General features: G+C 37.6%; 1 long non-coding RNA gene across 2 annotated transcripts in view; it reads left to right on the top strand.

Annotated features, from left to right (window-relative positions):
* LOC134739129 (uncharacterized) overlaps nucleotides 1-15355 on the top strand; it is a 327387-nt gene that overhangs the window by 207551 nt on the left and 104481 nt on the right. For both annotated transcript variants that reach the window (XR_010125640.1, XR_010125639.1), the window contains one exon: nucleotides 10352-10446. This is a non-coding gene — a long non-coding RNA (uncharacterized LOC134739129). The remainder of the gene's footprint in view (nucleotides 1-10351; nucleotides 10447-15355) is intronic.

Below are 15355 nucleotides of genomic sequence, written 5' to 3'. Positions count from 1 at the left end.
ATAAAGTCTGAATGATAACACAGATCTATTTACAACGTTTTATGGAATTTTTAAAGCTCATTGTTGAGACCTATTGCTCAAATATAAAGATTCCTTTAAAAATACCACTGCTGATTGACAATACACCTGGTCACCCAAGAGCTCTGGCGGAGATGTACAAGGAAAACTAGAAGTTAAAAATATACAAATATGTAACTACAAACTTACTCTGAGTAAAAGTATTGGATAACATGAAAAAATATAACATATTTTATAACAGAACTTGTAATTTTATAAGGGTAGCAGTTTCATGATTATAAAAGCCCTCACTAAGAAAGTGAGATTTAAGTCAAAACTTGAGTATGTAATAGAAGTTAGGCAGATGAAGAATGAGGATAAAGTATGTTGCAGGGCATGTGTAAAGGACATGATGTGCTTTGTATTTATGAAAGACTGAAAGAGTTCAAGATGTAGTGAACGAGTCTTAGAAATTCTGATGGGAAATGAGTCTGGAAAAGTTGGCGGGGGACAGTTTATGAAGATTATGAAAAAGATTTGGAATTTTATTCTGATGTTCTGATATATTTTTCCAAGTTTAAGCTGACTTGTAGAAATAATTATAAAAATACAGAGTAAGAACATTTAGCAAAGCTTTTCAGTTCTCCAAATAAGAAAAGCTTTTGGTTTAGACAAGTTGATACCTGGGTAAATGGAGATAAATAAATGAAATTGAAATATATATTAAAGGTGAAAGCAACTAACTTGGTACTTAATTGTGATGGATTGGGAAAGGGGCTAACAGAAAGGAAAAGTCAACCACTTAAGATTTCTAGCATTAAAGGAAATCTGAGTTAATGAAAGTGAAATTTATTGAGAAATCAAAGATGTGAGAAGGAACAAATTTGTTTAGAAAATTAATGATTACTTTTAGATAAATTGTCTTAACAATATCATGATATTGAATAGGGAGGACATATATGCATTGAAAAGAGTAGTCTGAAACTCAAGAGATATCTGGATACTAGTGTGAGATTTTTTCAAATTTTGGCAAAGATGTAATTGCCTAGGTAGTGAATGTATAGGGAGAAGAGAATTCCTGGTGTTGAATTTTGAAGATCTCCAAAATATAGAGGTTGGATATAGAAGAATGAATCCCTAAATGAGGGGCAAAGAGGAAGAAAGGAAACCAGGTCAGTTTAGTGTTCCAGAAGCCAAGAAAAAATAGTAAAACTCTAGAAGAGCTTCAAATTTGTTGAATGTTAGTAAAAAGTTATAGTGAGTTAAGTTGTATCCTTCAAGAAGATATGGTCAAGTTGCAACCTCCCTATACCTATGAATTTTACCTTATTTGGAAATAGGATCTTTGTAGATTTAATCAAGTTCCAGTGAAGTCAGAAGAGATTGGGGTAGCCAGTAATCTTATGACTGGCATCCTTATAAGAAGAGAAGAGTACATGCAAAAACACAGAAGAAGCCAAGATATAGGCAGAGATTGTATGGATGTATCTACAAGCCAAAAAACACCAAGGATTGCCGGGAACCACCAGAAGGTAGGAGAGAGGCATAGGGAGGTTTCTTCCTCAATGCCTCCATAATGACCCAACCTTGCTGACACTTTGATTTCAGACTTTTATCCTCTTGAACTGTGAGAGAATTCATTTCTGTCATTATGAGCCACTCAGTTTGTGGTAATTAGTTACAGAAGTCTCAAGAAACTAATATAGAACTCACATAGGGTGAGGAAAGAAAATCATCTATGGGTTAGGCAACATAGAGATAATTTTCATTTTTAGCAAGAGCAGAAGAGTTGCATGTAGTGTTAGGGGTGGAACCCACATTAGAGTGAGCGATAAATGAAATACAAAATGATGAGGAGAAGATACTGAATGTTTTACTTGGTTTTATTTGGAAAACTGGTTTTTAGGGTGAGAAGAAAGGTAGATCACTGGGAAGTGATCAACAGCAATTTTTTTAAATTTACAACTTTTATTTTAAGTTCCAGGGTACATGTGCAGGAATTGCAGGTTTGTTACATAGGTAAACATGTGACATGGTGGTTTGCTACCCATGTCATCCCATCACCCATGTATTAAGACCAGCATGCATTAACTATTCTTCCTGATGCTTCCCTCCTCCTACCCCCCACCCTCTGACAGGCCCCAGTGTGTGTTGTTCTCTCCTCCCCATGTGTTCATATGTTTTCATTACTCAGTTCCTACTTATAAGTGAGAATATGTGGTATGTGATTTTCTTGTCCTGTGTTAGTTTGCTGAGGATAACAGCTTCCATCTCCATCCATGTCCCTGCAAAGGACATGATCTCATTTTTTTAATGGGTGCTAGTATTCCATGGTGTACATGTGCTGCATTTTCTTTATCCAGTCTATCATTGATGGGCATTTAACAGAAAATTTTTAAAAAATAAAGTGCACTAATATATGTGTTGATAATAATAACAGGGAAATAGGGATATAGTAGAGGAATAGAAGTTGAAGAGCTTAAAAGAGGGTGATTAACAAAAGTAGGACTCAGTGAAAATAGTAGAGAAGGAATCCAGGGTACAGACACTCTCATTTTGTTCAGAAAAGAGAAAAAAGGTGCAAATTCAGCTATATTTGTAAGGTGGAAAGATAAAGAACATCATATCTAATAGCTTTTATTTTCTTCATGAAGAATGTTTCATGATCTTCTATTGAGTGTAAGGGGATAAGTAAAAGTTAGATAGTCAGAAAAATGAAAAAAGTATGAAATTATAAGTGTAAAGAGGAAAAACAAACTAAGATTACTAAGCATTGAGTAGCATTGATGTCAGGGTAATGCTCATGAGTTGATAGCAAAACTGACCTGCTCCCCTGAGGTTGGTTCATAATCTGTCCAGTACATAGTCCCTGTTTTTTGGCATGCATGGACATATAGCTATTCCAATGCAGACTCAAGACTTGAAGAAATTCTTGAGAGTTCAGAGTCTAAGATATGATTCCTTTTCATTTAATCAGATATATTTTTACAGGTAGTTAGACAGGCATGAGTAGGGCAGGAGAGGGCTCTTCCCCGGTCCACCAGGAATGTCAGGGGATCATCAGTGATGGTTCAACAATTATCACATTGACTCTCTAAAAATGATAATTTGGCAGCTGGCACCAGGGAGAGACAATCTCCTAATGGCCCACAGCTGTTAACATTAAAGTGTTAATTGAATGCAGGCAGCTGGGAGAAGCAAAAAGGGCTTCCAGTAAAATCTCAGGTATTTGGTGAGTGAGCCTGGGCATGCACATTAAGAGACAAAATGGCAGAATATGACCTTCTGGGGGTAGTCCACAGGAAAAGGGAAGAAAGTCTCAGATGAGCATGTGCCCAATTTCCAAAACCCACTGTGTGTGCTCACTTCCCAAGCATGAGGAGACCACTGTGCAGGCAGGCAGCCCACCCTGAGGGAAGAATCGTGGGAAAGGGGTGCAAGATGCAGAAAGTGGAACAGCCTATAAAGACCTAGGATCTAGGTTAAATGTTGCACTTGACCTACTCAGTGCTTGCTTGGGTCTCTTCCAAGTGTACTTTCCATTTTCTCCTGCTCTAAAGCTTTTTAATAAACTTCCACTCCTGATCTGAAACTTGCCTCAGTCTCTTTTTCTGCCTTACGCCCCTCAGTCAAATTATTTCTTCTGAGGAGGCAAGAACTGAGGTTGCTACAGATCTGTACAATTTGTTGCTGGTGACTTGGATACCTTCCATCAGTAACAATATGCACTGATTCCCTTTCACTGTTGATTATCTTGAAGCATACTGGTTCTCTAAAACACAAGTGAAAAATTTTGCAGGCACCAAGGTAAAGTGAAGAATAGTCAGTATCTTGGGGTTAGTTCTTCTGTTGCTTTTCATTGATCTCTCACTGATCTAGTTTATACTGATTAAAATAGAGTTAATACATTAATACCCAGTAATCAAAATTTAAGAGAAAATAACCCCGTAAATAATGGGTATTAAATAAAAAGTTATAAACATGATCCAGGTACCAATAGTATGGCTTTTAGGTTATGCTTGCTTTTACTGGTTTCATAGGTATTTCAACTGACATTTGAGAACGATGGCAAAAATCCAAAAGCTCTGAAATTACTGAAAATATTTGGAAAGTTAATATCTTGAAAATTTTTCATAAAATGCTATTGAAAATGACTGTAAAGCCTTGATTGAAAAATATACTGCTTTCACAATGTAGCCCAACAATACTTTATTTTGAAAGCTGTAATTCACTTTTGACATTATCATTTGAAACCTTGGATGCTTTCAACTGTAATGATTGGCTCTGAGCTACAATGAGAGACTTCCTGAGAACATTACTTCTTCATAACAGCAATCAAAAGAGTACAAAGTAAAATGCATGGAATCACATAGTTTAAGTCCAAAACACACAGTGACATAAATCAGAATGGCAATGTATCATTAAAAACATTGTAATCCTTGGGCTATAAATGAATAAAGGAGGAAAAATAATTTAAAATAAAATAACTGTGAGACTTCACTGTTTATAATGGTTTAAAGGGTCATGTGCCTTAGCTAAACACTGTGTAACAAAATGAGAGAAAAGAAAAGGACAGTGAAATTCAAATTCTTTGTCTTGAGCTTTTAGATAGCACTTAATAAGGTTTCTAGGCTGTTTTAACTGAATCTAGTGTGTAAGTTTGGAATTTAGGATGAGGCTTCATTTAGCTTTGGGGTTCATGAAAATAGAAATCTAGAGGATGTTAATGTCACCTGTACCTAATTCACAATGCAATCCTCAAACAGTATTAAAGATTACATGGGAATAAAGAGATTTAGATTTCATTTTTCCTATTCTCAACATGATTATTTCAGTATAGGATTTTTACTATGAAAGGCCTCCAGGATTTCCTGTGTATTACTATGGGTGATAGGAAATAGGGACTGAATACTTAATAGGAGATAAAATCTCAGTTTCTCCCCATTTCTAGTGATAGCTGGTTGAATTTGGAATATGTAGAATTAACATATGTTACTTTGCCAGAAGGACTTCTGTTGAAGAAGTTTTTAGAGCAATTCTGCAGAACAAAAGGCTCATTACTTTTGCGTAATTAAAATGAGGAAGCAAGCAGACAGTAGAAACTAAAATAGCAGGGTGATGTCATATGACAATCCCTCATTAACCAGTCCCTCACTCCCCTGGACAGTAACTCTCTACTACTGAGGTCAGCTTCTGTGAGTTCCCAGTCAGCCAAGCTGTATCTAGAATTGACTTTGTGACTCTAGCATTTACCAGGGTGTGTGTTGGACCATGTCCCTCAGATTTTAGGGAAAAGGGAAAACAAGCAACTGATGAGGTGAAAGAGTTGAATATTCCATATGAAGGTTAAGGAAACTGAAACTGTTTCAGGGGAAATTTGTGAACTGATAGGAAAACTTAAAATGACATCTTCTTCCCTGAGGTCCAGGAGGTTAAGGACTAGAAAGGAGGAGAATGAAATCAGCTGGAGTAGCAGGAGGAGACAAGGAAAAAGAATGTGCAATGAATAAAAAGGGTCAGGGGAGGAAAGCGGGGTAGAGAAATGGAAGAAAAAAATGGAGGAAAAGAAAACTGAGGGAATGCAATGGTGAACGCTGATGAATGCTTAGACTGTCAATCTCTTTTTTAAATACTTCTTATATACATGAACCTTAATTACAAGATTTGCTACTACCACAAAGCAGGAAAGAAGAGTTTGCTAAAATTTAATTTTGAATGATTTAAAAAATTGTTTTTCTGATAACATAAATGATAAATATGCACAATAAATACCTCAACTTCATTATCCAGGAATATGTGTGTTTCTCTTGTTAAAAACAATGCACATTTGCTTCTAGATATACCTATTTAGTAGAACCACAAGGGAACCTTCAGTTGATTAATGACATTAATCATCAATTGGGGAGAAAATCTGCTTGGATAATTTAAAGCCTTTCCTAATGAATCTTTGCATGTCTTTAATATTGGGAGGTTGCATGTCCTTCATTAAGAAATGTATGTAGACTGCAGAGGAGTCAACAGAGGGAGCCCTGTATGAACATTTATTGCAATAGATTAGTATCCAAATTTGATTGCAGCACATTACTTTCATGTTTGACTGCTTCCTGCTTGTCTTCTTTTAGTTTAGGCAATCTAATAATTTAACTGGGTATTTATCATGTTTAAAAAAATGTCATTTATTGTTTAATTTAAAGAATTGACTTCCTTCTCTCTGACCCACTTATTCTTCTTAGATGAGGTTTCTTTTACCTAGTATAATCATCTTCAAAAATGTTTCATTATAGCCAGGCATGGTGGCTCACGCCTGTAATCCCAGCACTTTGGGAGGCCAACACAGGCGGATCACCTGAGGTAAGGAGTTTGAGACCAGCCTGGCCAACATGGAGAAACCCCGTCTCTACTAAAAATACAAAAATTAGCTGGGCATGGTGGCGGGCGCCTGTAATCCCAGCTATTCAAGAGGCTGAGGCAGGAGAATAGCTTGAACCTGGGAGGTAGAGGTTGCAGTGAGCTGAGATCGTGCCATTGCACTCCAGCCTGGGCGACAAGAGCAAACTGCGTCTAAAAAAAACAAAAAACAAAAAAAAGTTTCATTATAGAAAAATCCAAAAAGCATCGGTGAAATTTCATATTTGCCTATATTGTACTATAGACCTTAAATTATTTTTTAAAGTAAGTTATTTTAGGCCGGGCGCAGTGGCTCACACCTGTAAGCACTTTGGGGGGCCGAGGCGGTCAGATCACGAGGTTAGGAGATGAGACCATCCTGGCTAACAGGGTGAAACCCAGTCTCTACTAAAAATACAAAAAAAAAAAATTAGCCTGGCATGGTGGTGGGCGCCTGTAGTCCCAGATACTCTGGAGGCTGGGGCAGGAGAACAGCATGAACCCGGGAAGTGGAGCTTGCAGTGAGCAGAGATCGCGTCACTGCACTCCAGCCTGGGCGACAGAGTGAGACTGTCTTAAAAAAAAAAAAAAGAAAGAAAGAAAGAAAGAAAATAAAATAAAAAAGTAAGTTATTTATAGGGATCTGTAAAACTGAGTGTATACTCTTCTTTCTTTATACCCTGGGGGTAGGTAGCCCTGGGCACTGGAAACTGTAGTATAAAAGTGGAATGTTTTGGGGGAGTGTTTATGTTACTCTGAGGAAAATATTTTAAAACAGAATAATTACATTAGAACAAAATCAAATGTGGGAACAGAGTATAAAGCTAGCTTGCATTTTTATAATACACAAGATAACAAAGAAATTTTGGGGTTAGGGCAGACATTGGCTGTTTTCTGTTTTAAGTGATTCTCATCCAAAAAAAAAAAAAAAAAAAAAAACAAGACATGCATTGCTAAGGTTTGGATATGGTTTGTTTGACTCTCCAAGTTTCATGTTGAAATTTGATCTTCAATGTTGGAGGTGGGACCTAGTGGGAGATGTTTGGGTCATCAATGCAAATCCTTCATGACTAGCTTGGCACCCTTCTCATAGTAGTGAGTGAGTTGTTTCTCACTCTATTAACTCCCATGACAGCTGCTTGTTAAAAAGAGCCTGGCACCTGCAAGCCCTCTTGTTTCCTTTCTCACCATGTGATCTGCACATTCTGGCTTCCCTTCACTTTCTGCCACAAATGGAAGCATCTTGAAGCCCTCATCAAAAGCCGATGTTTATGTCATGCTTCCAGTACAGCCTGCAGAACCGAGAGCCAAATAAATCATTCTTTACAAATTACCCAGTCTCAGGTATTCCTTTATAGCAACACAGATGGACTAAGGTAAGCAGTGCTACAGGGTCTAAGAACTATAATTTATAAGTCACTTCTAGGTAATTAAGTTATACTCTGATACACTGAAAGAGTTGTCCTCATAGGGACCAATGTTTCCCAGTTGAAAAAGAGATTTGCAGTTCATTACTCAGATAAGGAGACTTGGAAAAGAGCAACAACAAAAAATGCCTTTGCTAATATAAATAGTACTGGCAGGCAGGTAATAGATGCTTGAGATAAAAGCATTATTCACATTGGCTACTCTCAATTCAATTTTACAATATTTGTCTTGTCTATTCTTTTATTGCCAGCTAACTCGGGCAGACAAAGCAGAAGTCAGGAAACCTGGTTAAGTGGCTTTGACATTTTTAATCCTTATAGTACACACAATTTTCTATTATCTTTTTATTTCACTGTACACATACAGTATAAATAACAAAGATTTCTATCAGAGTTCCTAAAAGGAAATGATAATGATATTTAAAGCAGACAATGAATTTAGATTTTGCAAAGTCAGTAAGCACTCTGTTGATTTTTTTCCTTTTTCTCCTTCCTTCCTCTTTCTTTTCTTCCTTCCTTCCTTCCTCCCTCCCTCCTTTTTCTCTCTTTCCTTTCTTTTCTTCCTTTTTTCCTTTCTTCCTGCCTTCTTCCCTTCTTTCTATTTTTATACCCTCTACTATTATTCTTTAAGGACATTAATAAAGAGCATGGAAAAACAGCCTCTTAAAATTTATCAAATGCTTGCAAATATTAAAAAACAATTTTTTCACACACTATTCACCTTCCTAAATTCTTAGATAAAGATAAAAGTAGTTCTTTTGTTATTTAAATATATTTAAAGCAAGTCAGTCTTCTTAGAAAATTAATATTAATTTCCTTTTTCTAAATATTAGGACTTTCTTAATCCCATCAAAAGGAAATGCATTTTAAACCTTTTTAATTTTAACAGCGTTATTATTTTGCATTGTAAGAAACTCGTGTAAGTAGTCTTCATCCTGACAGGCTGGCACCATTAGAGACTGGTTGAATCAAATATTTCTGCGACCTATAATTTGAATAGCAGAAGAATTCTAGTTCTGATTTACAAAGCTTTTCTGTATCTTGTCTTCCTGGTAATTTTCAACTCACAAAACCAATGTTGGTTCCTGTCAAGTCTTCTTTTTCTTATACAATCTCTCAGAATTAATATGTATCCTCTGAGGTGGAATCTGCTATTAAAGTGCTTTCTTCTTATTCCAAAGCATTATGAGGATTTTTCTGCTCTTAACCACTGGCATTTAGGGAGATGTTTAGTCATGTGACATAACAATCCTTCCGTATCTCCTCTTTTCCTCTGAAGCTGCAAAGAAATGTGAAATGATATCCAGGTTACATCTGCTGTCCATGCCTCACCACCTCTCAGTTTGCTCGACCACATGCCTTTGTTCCTCCTAATTCATGAGTACTGGAGTTTAGCATTCTTTCTCACACATTTGTCATTCTAGCTCTTTCACATCGATATTTCCATTTTTCCTTCAAACTTCAAAGTCATTCACTTATGTCTTGGATAATGCTAGTCAGAGTAACATTAAATGAAACTAAATGAGTTTTTCTCTCTGTAAGATATGTTAAAAGTGTTATTATGCTTGGAAACCAGACCATTTTCTATTATTGTGTTTATGGTCCCAATTTTGGATTTTTGCTGAAGTAGATAAATGGCTAGCTTATTAGAAGATATTGCATTGTCCTGTGCATTCTTTTCAGTTACTTTATTTTAATCAGATATGCTGGGGGAACAATGTGATCCAGAGGTCAAATAGCTATTGAGAGTCAAACATGCTGCTTTGGGCTCTGGTATCCTTCTTTGTTCAGTGAAATTCTCAAAGTTTATATTTTCCTTCTTCCAAAGTAGCCTTTCTTCTTTTACTGAAATTACTCTAGCAGAAGTTACTGTGCTCTTTATCTATAAAGTGAACGGCTTCTTCCCTGGCCATTAATCTGACCAACATTAACATTTAATATTGTTGCTCACATTGAAACTCTCCCCAACTTTTGTTTTCCTTATGTTCTTATTCCTTCTCTATTATCTTTCGGTTCTCTCCTTTCTTCTAAAACTTAGTATAGGCATTTCTCAAGGTTTTGTTTAACCTTTGCTTCTTTTTTCTCTACATTTTTTCCTTGACTATCTTACCTATTTCCTTGACTTTAACTTCAGTCTTTAGTGTTTTCCCAAATTGATATCCATTCTGCCCAATTAAAGTAAAGATAGGAGAGCCATCAGGTATCTCACATGATAGGTTATCCCTGAGTTGATTTGATTTTGATTCACCTGTGTTCTTAGGAGACACTATAAAATATAATGTTATATCCATTGGAACTCTTGTTTTCTGGTAACAGAAATGACTCAAATTGGCTTATGAAAAGTGAAATTTAGTGATTATAAAAATTAAAAGTTCAGTAGGATGCTGGCTTCAGATAAGATTAAATTCAGTCTTTGAATAATGTCTTCCAGCCTCCATCTCTTGACCTCAATTCATCTCCTGGCACTGCTTTCCTCTGAATTGGCTTCAATCCCATGACAGCTTTCTATTTTTTTTTTTTTTTTTTTTTGCCATTTCCAGAATCCCATCATCTTTATTGAGAGACATTCCTTTGGAAAGAATACTTCCCAATCATTCTATCAAAAATATACTTGAAGAGAAGCCCTGCTGGAATGGTGAGTAAGGGTTTTTGAAAATCTGATTCCTCCATATCATTGTAAAACTCGTCAAAATCAACGTTTCAGAAGTCTGGAAATTAATGAAAGGCTTACAACAATCCAAGACTTTTTTTTTTTTTTTGTAGCTGAATCTCTGTAAGAACAGTGAGCTCCTTGGCATTTTAACTTGCTCAGTTCCCATCTCCCTCTCCTCATCTCTTTATTAGGCTTGGAATTGAACAGGCTTGCAAACACAGTAGATGTAAAAACAATCAGATTAGCAGCCATGAAAAGGGGTAAGATGACTTTGGAATATCTCCAAACTTCATCCCCAAAGAATTGTCACTACTTGACCTATCTAGCAGCATCCTGGAGGAGACCCTCTAAAATACAGTACTGTATTATATTTACCAGGACGTGTCTTTACTTGACCTTACCCAGAGCCAGTTGCGGTTAGCAAGAGGCTGAACAAAAACAGAAACAAACAACCACAAAACAAAACAAAAATAAAACAAAAAAAATGGAAATAGTTTTAAACATTGCAAAACAATTGACTTACCTTCAGCTTCACTGATTCTTATGGGAGTTCAAATCTGTTATTGGGCCTTGCTAGCAAATTTTTTATTTCAGGTATTATACTTTTCAATTCCAGAATTTCTATTTGATTATTTTCTATAATTTTTATATTGTTATTTATATTACTTGTTGGTGAGACAACTTTTTTTATACTTTTTAAAATTCTTCAGACACGGTATCCTTTGATTTTTGTTATAATTATCATAGCAGAGTTAAAGTCTTTAATAAGTCCAACATCTGAGCAGTTTCCACTGACTGCTTTTTTATATCCATATATGAGCAATATTTCCTTTTTCTTTGCATGTGTCATATTTTTTGTGGAGAACTGGAGATTTTAAATAATATAATGTGCTAACTCCTAAAAAGAGATTTCCTCCACTCAGGGTTTACTGTTGCTGCTATTTGTTACTATTGTTGCTGTTTGTTTAGTGACTTTCCTTGAATGCTTCACTCAGGGCCCTATTCACTGTCATGTTGTGTCCAGAATTGGTGGGTTCTTGGTTTCACTGACTTCAAGAATGAAGCCACACACCCTCGCGGTGAGTGTTACAGTTCTTAAAGATGGTGTGCCCGGAGTTCCTTCTGATGTTCGGACGTGTCTGGAGTTTCTTCCTTCTGGTGGGTTCGTGGTCTCACTGGCTTCAGGAGTGAAGCTGCAGACCTTTGCGGTGAGTGTTACAGCTCATAAAGGCAGTGCGGACCCAAAGAGTGAGCAGCAGCAAGATTTATTGCAAAGATCAAAAGAACAAAGCTTCTAAGGTGTGGAAGGGGACCCCAGCCGGTTGCTGCTGCTGGCTCAGGCAGCCTGTTTTCATTCCCTTATCTGACCCCACCCACATCCTGCTGATTGGCCCATTTTACAGAGAGATGATTGGTCCATTTTACAGAGAGCTGATTGGTCTGTTTTGACAGGGTGCTGATTGGTGCATTTACAATGCCTGAGCTAGACACAGAGTGCTGATTGGTGTATTTACAATCCTCTAGCTAGACCTAAAAGTTCTCCAACTCTCCACTAGATTACCTAGACACAGAGCACCGATTGGTGTGTTTACAAACCTTGAGCTAGACACAGGGTGCTGATTGGTGTATTTACAATCCCTGAGCTAGACATAGAGCACTGACTGTTGCATTTACAAACCTCAAGCTAGACACAGGGTGCTGACTGGTGTGTTTACAAACCTTGAGCTAGACACAGGGTGCTGACTGGTGTATTTACAATAGTTTAGCTAGACATAAAAGTTCTCCAAGTCCCCACCAGATTAGCTAGGTACAGATGCTGATTGGTGCATCCACCAATGACGAGCTAGACACAGAGTGCTGATTGGTGCATATATAATCCTCTGGCTAGACATAAAAGTTCTCCAAGTCCCCAGCTGACTCAAGAGCCCAGCTGGCTTCCCCTAGTGGATCCTGAGCCAGGGCCACCGTCGGAGCTGCCTGCCAGTCCGCCAGAGCTGCACACCTGCAATCCTCAACCCTTGGACGGTCACTGGGACCAGGCGCTGTGGAGCAGGGGGTGGCGCCCCTCCGGGAGGCTCCTCCACCGCCGGGGGGGTTGGGCATGGCAGGCTGCAGGTCCCAAGCCCTGCCCCATGGGAAGGCGGCTGAGGCCCGGGGAGAATTCCAGTGCGGCACCGGTGGGCTGGCAGTGCTGGGGGACCCAGCGCCCCCTCTGCAGCCGCTGGCCCGGGTGCTAAGCCCCTCACTGTCCCGGGTGGTGGCACCAGCCAGCTGCTCCGAGTGCAGCCAGCGGAGCAAGCGCCCACCCAGAGCTCGCGCTGGCCCTGTGAGCACAGCACACAGCCCGGTTCCCGCCCCCGCCTCTCTCTCCACACCTCCCTGCAAGCAGAGGGAGCGGGCTCCAGCCTCGGCCAGCCCAGAGAGAGGCTCCCATCGTGCAGCGGCGGGCTGAAGGGCTCCTCAAGTGTGGCCAGAGCAGACGCCCAAGCAGAGGAGGCGCTGAGAGCGAGCCAGGGCCTCTAGCATGTTGTCACCTCTCAATATGCATTCACAGAAGTCTCTGCTTGTTTAACTTAGTGGTCAGCTAGTGATCAGACACAGGTTTTTAAATGCCATGAATCAGTAAGTATCCCAGCTTTTACTGAAGGCTTCATATGTATGTTGGGGCATGCCTTTAACATTTGGGTACTTTAAAACTCTGCGTCAGCGTTTACTTCTGGATTGTGCAGAATCTCAAGCTAGAGGTGTGAGTATGGCCTTCTCAGATATTTCCTAGGCATGCTCAAGCCCTGTACATGTGTATGCCCTTCTGGAATTTCAGATATATACTGGAGCCATTCAAATTCTATGGAAATAAAATAGCATTGTCCCAAATCATCAATGGGTCAAAAAAAAAAACCCAATAAAAATGAGAAAATACTTTGAGGTGAATAAAAATAAACCCAAAACTTACAGGATGTGGATAAAGCAGTGCTTACAGAGGTATTTCAGGCTCTTGCCACCTATATTACAAAACAATAAAGTTTTCAATCCAATACTATAATATTTTCATCTTAAGAAAAGAGAAAAATAAGAGGAAATGAAGCTCATAACAAGCAGAAAGAGGGAAATAATAAAGATTAGAGTGAAAGTAAATAAAATGGAGAAAAGAAAAATAGTAAAGAGAATCAACAAAACCAAAATCTTATTCTCTGAAATAATAGGAAAGAAAATCACAAATTACTGAAACTGATTCAAGAATAAGTAGAACATCTGAATAGATTTATAACTATTAAAGAGGTAGAATTAGAAATTTAAAAATAATAAACTTCTCACAAAGAAAAGACTAGGTCAAGATTGCTTCAGTGGTGATTTCTACCAGATATAAAAAAGAATCAACACCTATGCTTCTCAAACTCTTCCAAAGAACAGAAGAGGAGACAACACTTCCCAACTCTTCTGTGAGGCCATTATTACTTTGATATCAAACCAGACAAAGACATCACAGGAGAAAAAAACTCTGAAAAAACTTATCTTAAAAACATTAATGTAAAAAGACTCAGAAATACTAGCAAACCTAATTCTGCATGCATATAAATATATAAATCATGAATAAGTTAGACTTATTCTATAAATGCAATGTTGGTTCAACATACAAAGATCAACCAATACAATGCACTATATCAATGAAATAAAGGATGAAACCCACATGATCATTTCAATGGAAGTGGAAAAAAAGACCATTTGACAAAAACCAACACTATTTCGTGATGAAGCCACTCAACGAAGTGGAAATACTAGCTTGGTGTAAAAGTAATTGCAGTTTTAAAACCGCAATTACTTTTGCACCAACCTACTGGAAAGGAACTTCCTCATTGGCTTGGTGACTAGGTGGCACTCTTGTGAGACTTAGGTAAAAGGTTTTTTTATTTGCCCTCTGGGTGTATACAGACAATGGAAAGTTGAGTGAACTTGTGCTGAATTTCAGCTCCTATCCACTGCTCTTTGATTAGTGCCTTGTGCAGGGCACAATCAACCTAACCTTAACTGGTGGTGCTGGCCCATAATCTAGACTTTTTCCTTCAGGTTCTGGGGCTCCTTACATAAATGATCTACTCTTTGCCCAGTTTTATTCCCAGGGGTCTCAGGGAGCATATAACTTGGAAACGAGGGATACATGAATCTCAGGACGAGGTTTTTTTTTTTTGTTTGTTTGTTTGTTTTTTGTTTTTTTTTTTCTGTAGGTGAACATCGAAAACTCAAGAGAAGATTTTCAAATAATTTTTTCTTAAACAATGTAATCTGTGGGTTTTAAAATTCAAACCTGTGATAATCTGGAAGTTTCATTATTTCCTTAATGGATATACTATTTAAATATTAATTCACATGGGAGGATTGCTTGAGCCCAAAAGTTTAATGCTGTAGTGAGGTGACTGTGCCAGTATACTCCAGCCTGATGCAAGAGAGTGAGACTGTGTCTCTAAAAAGAAATAATAAATAAAAATGAAAATATTAATTCATGCATCTTTTTTTTCTTTGTCAATCTTGCTAAAGGTTTTTCAACTTTGTCTTTTCAAAGAACCAGATTTTGGTTCCACTAATATTCTCTATTGTATTTTGTTCTCCATTTTATTGATATCAGTTATATTTATTGTTTCCTTTTTTTCTGCTTGCCTTGGTTTTATTTTTCTCCTTTTTCCTTAACATGAAAGCTTAGGTTATTGATTCAAAACCTTTCTTCTTTCTAATGTAATTATTTGATGCTATAAATTTCCCTCTAAGGCTTGCTTTATTGTTATTTCACAAATTTTTATGTGTTGAACTTTATCGTTCAGTTTAAGATATTTTCTATTTTCTCCAAAGTCTTCATCTTTGATCCATATATTATTTAGTAGTGTGTTGTTTAATTTCC

Source organism: Pongo pygmaeus, chromosome 2 (assembly GCF_028885625.2).
Source record: "Pongo pygmaeus isolate AG05252 chromosome 2, NHGRI_mPonPyg2-v2.0_pri, whole genome shotgun sequence".
Taxonomy (NCBI): domain Eukaryota; kingdom Metazoa; phylum Chordata; class Mammalia; order Primates; family Hominidae; genus Pongo; species Pongo pygmaeus.
Note: the sequence above shows the minus strand (reverse complement) of the source record. Positions and strands in the feature narration are given on the sequence as shown.